This window comes from Typha angustifolia, chromosome 11 (genome assembly GCF_048772165.1).
Source record: "Typha angustifolia cultivar Huaian chromosome 11, ASM4877216v1, whole genome shotgun sequence".
Lineage (NCBI taxonomy): Eukaryota > Viridiplantae > Streptophyta > Magnoliopsida > Poales > Typhaceae > Typha > Typha angustifolia.
This window is the reverse complement of record NC_133249.1, coordinates 9174910-9179882: the sequence shown is the minus strand read 5'-3', so window position 1 is coordinate 9179882 and position 4973 is coordinate 9174910.

Genomic DNA, 4973 nt, shown 5'->3' with positions numbered 1-4973 from the left:
TTCGGAGATCTCCTTTGATGGTGTGAAGAATCTGACAATGATACCCGCTGACAGTTGAGCTCCAAAATTAGATATCTTCTCCAAATATATTTGGTTCTTCCAATTTGAAATGTCACGTACTCTGGCTTTCGATTTTGTTACGCCAGCTGCAGCGCTCTCTCGGTTGGTGTTGGGATGTGGTAAAACTCTTACAACTGATATTTGAATAAGATAGTTTAAACGGATTAGAAATATATGGTGTTTGATTGTAAATCGGTTTGAGTGGTATTATGATTACATTTGATTTTATTAATGTCCTATTTTATATCGGTCAATTTGCAGTAAAATCCCATCCATTATTAAATTAGCAGAAATAGGTCTTCTATATAGAATTTCTTTTCCGAGTATTTTTTTACTGATTTATTTCTAACAAATTCAAAAAAGACCGTCGTGACTTAAAACGATAGAGTTAATACTTATCAAATTACCTTATTATCTCATTTATTAATTTAGGGCTAACAAAAAAAAGATTTTCCTGCTCTTCTTAGCTTGATTTTTTTAGATACCTACTCCCTCCATCTTTTCCTCTTTTTATATTTTTCCTCACATTCTTCTTCTCTCAATTTTTTTTTTTCTATCTTCTATTTTTATTAATAACAATTCAAATACTCTCTCTTCTAAAATGGTCTCATTTGGTATTCTAGAATAAAGTTTCTTCATTTAACATCTCCCTCGTCTTGTTCTAGGGTTATTTGCACCGAAAACTTACTTGATTTTTCATTTGGCAGCTCAGGGCCATCTTCAGTTTCCTTTGCACTTGATGCTTTTTTCATATTTTTCTTCTAACTTTGCCCTTTTTGTATTCAAGTATTGCATTAAATGCCACAAATAGAGAAAGTATTATCTTTTATGTGAAGTTGATTGACTGGACGTTATAGGAACGAATCGAGCTGCTTGTTGTTGTTGTTGTTCTTCTTCTTCCAATTTGTGTATTTGGGAACTTATCTTCATCATCTTGCCTTGCCCTTGTTCATTTATTATATTTATAAGAATGGAACATCTATCAGACTATAATGTAAGGGGTTTTGTTTCACTATTATTTTGGACGATAAGAAAAAAATTTTGCACTATAAGGGTGGTTGTATCATTCATAAAAGTAAAAACAGACAATGTAGTTTGTTAGATCTGAAGTCGAAGTTCTCCGAGGTACATATGAAAATGCGAATCCCTTCAGGTGAGTTTGAAGTCTTTTTGAAGTACCTATTCCCTTCGGACAACCATAATATATTTGTCGATATTTTCGAAGATAGTGATGTTATAGATGATCTGTCACCGTTATTTTGTCAAGCTATACAAATTTTTGGAATGAGGAAAGAGAAGGATTTATTCAAGTGAGTTAATGTTTTTATGTTCGTGATTACATTGAACATATGCAGCAAAATTACTTTTGCTTACTTTAATGACGACATTAAACATAAAAGTCGTTATTGATTAATATACTTCCTACTTTAATAACGACATTCGTAATATAGCTACGAATTTCATAATTGAACAACGAATTTAGTTATGAATTTTGCAATTGAATTATGAACTACGAACTTTATAATTGTACAATGCATTTAGTTATGAATTTCATAATTGAACTACGAATTCAGCTATGAATATCATATTTTAGTTACGAGTTTCCTTAATATTCATGTTATTAATGCTATTTTATGACAATCCAGATGAAAAATTCTATAAATGTGGTATACTTAGTTAGGACATTTTCTAATTGTATTAAGTGTTTATTTTTATTAAAATAAAATTCCTGTAGGTTGCGTTCGAATACAGAAGGGGTTGCGTTCGAACACCCTTGTGAATGTCTGCATCAGGTTCGCAAATACAGAGAACACATATTATGCGTTTGAATGGGGTCGGGCAAGTTCGAACGCCTATATCGCGTTCGCACATCTAGAGATGGAGCTTTTTGAGTGCGTTCGAACGCGATCAATGAGAATCCTCTAGAATTAGGGTTTCATATTGTTTTAAGATTTATTGGCTAGCTTTTATAAATATATGGATGGCTGCCAACTTTATTATGCTATTGGATTATTGATTTTTTGCTTCCTTTCTTCTTTCTAGACTTCTCTCTCCTCCCTCTTCACCATCCTTCCACCTCTACCATTGGCAAGGTTTCTCCTAACTTCTAATCTCTCTCGACTGTCGAGCCACCTCTCTTCTTTAGTGTAACGCCCCCGCCTAGCACGGGCACGTGCACGCCCACACGCCCACACGGCGCGCGACCGATCGGGCGGGACCCGTCACGCACAGATACACTCCTATGCACATATAATCATGATATCATCAAATAATACCTGGTAATATATTTATACTCACATAATCCAACACCAAATAAATTATATTATCAACCAAATAAATCTATTAACATATGAATATTCAAGTACATAATAATATACACTAGACTACTACCTAATATGGTAGGACCCATACAGGCTACAACAAACCATCAAGATATAACTAAATAACTTATACACGAGTGCTCTATAATTTGACATGTACTATACAAATCATCATCTAATACAATAAGGTACAAATATGACAGACAACAATACAACTCAATGTCTGGTTAAACTATCTTCTATACCGCTTCACGTCTATAGCTCACCTCATCCTTGCTTTAAAATATCTCATCAGGATGTCTCAAGTCGTTATCACGTATCATAATATCTGGGGGATTAAAAAAGAAATAAAGAGAATCATGAGCAAAAGACTTAGTGAATAGACCTTACCCCGAATCGGTGATGCCAAATAGAGAGTAAATCACGTACTGGATAATATGAATCAGAAAGCAACATGATGCCATGTATGAGCATATATATATGTATCCTCAATGACATATATATATATATATATATATATATAATGGAATCAATTCTCATGAATGAGCATATTATATCCTCAACCAAAAATATATCTCATAATGAAATTATAATCCAATATCACTGAATATAACAACATATGATGTATAACAATTCTGATACAATGATTCTAATCATATCAATGATGATGCATGATACATGCCAACCACTAGAAAATCATACATGTCAGAGACAGATATAATTCACATATCTCTCACTATCACAATCATCCATCTCAACTCTGAATATCATCCACCATGCTGAACTACGGTACCTGGCCCTAAACTCGATACACATTATGTCACAAGCTCAGAGCATACCCTATTATATGCTAAGAGTATCTCTATAGATAAATCATACCCTGCCATACGCTAAGGGTATCTCTGTAGATAAATCATACCCTACCATACGCTAAGGATATCTCTGTAGATAAATCATACCCTGTCATACACTAAATATATATCAATGATAGTTATACCCTGTCATACGTTAAGAGTACAACTATCAGTCATCACCATACTCTGCCATACGCTAAGAGTATGTCTAGTACTAGTCCGGACCAGATACCGTTCCAGCCATCACATCACATCACATACACAACTATTGTCATGATTTTCTATACATGATAGATCATATGCATATATCCAGTACTGTAACAAATCATGCAACTTAGAAATTTAGATAGTGAAGAAGCCAAGAGAAAAACGATGCAATGCCGACTCCAACCATGTATCTAACACATGCATACTCCTGCTAGTCTATCACATACATATGATAGAGATCATCCCAACATAAAACCATAATAGTATAATCATCTCCAATAATCTCTATATATCACCAATGTACTCATATTCCAGAGCAGCCTAATCAAATGCATGATAAAATATACTTGACTGAAATCATCTCTATATAAAGTCATATAGTCATGCTGGAGGCCAAAACATGCATGTACATAATATATAATATATCATAATTTGATAAAGACGTCTAGGGTATAAGACTACTTACCACCACTGCAAATACCAAACAACCACTCGTTCATGTTGCTACGACAATGATCAAGCCTCGATAGCTAAGTCCATGGGATCCTGAACAGGGGGGGTCGGGATCTGGAATTATTTAAGTAGTATGATGTTAGCCGTTTATCTGATTAAAATCCGTTCATGTAATATATGATGATTTAGAAGGTTTTAGAATTTCTACTTATCTTTATTACTAGCTAGATATTTAATTACAGATAAAAATAAAAATAAACATAAAAAAATAGATGAAAACCTAACTATAATTATATCTTGATTAATTAAAGATTACTTTATAAAATAATAAATAAATACATAAGCCTAGTATTTTATTTGTTACAAAAATAACAATATATAATAAATTAATAGAATTACTTAAAATGTATATCATAAGAATATTAGAATATAAATCTAATAATTATAATTTACAAATCTATCTATTAATCTAATATACATATAAGTAAATAAATAAATAAATAAATATAATAATTACCTATATTTATGTGTAATAGTTTATAACCTAATTAATCATCAATAAACTTTAATTAACAATAATCATAATGATGAATATGTATTATTATTAAAATAAATAATGTCTAAATCTATTTGTATTAATTAAGACAGAAATACCTAAATAAATAAATAATAAAATTAAAAAGGATAAGCATGAACCGATTGGGTTCATCATCTCCTCGACGACGATCAGAGTTTCAAGATGGACTAGCGGTAGGACCTCATCGAATCGATACCCCACAGGTCCAGGTGCGTCATGTGAGTGTCAATGATCCCCTCTTACCCACACCTACACATCATCCCCCACCTCTGTTACAAAACCCAAGACCGGTGGTGATGGAACCTAAGAGGCGTGCGGCACCAATGCGCTTCATCGATGAGAAGGATTGGCACTTTAAGGATGAGGTTGATCCCTTTGGAGATGGTGATGGATGTGCTCGAGGATTTAGAGAAGGTGATCAACATGCGCATAGGTTTAGACTTGAATGAAGGATCTTTCGCGACCCCGACAATATTATTCGGGGGAGAACTGCACGTTTAG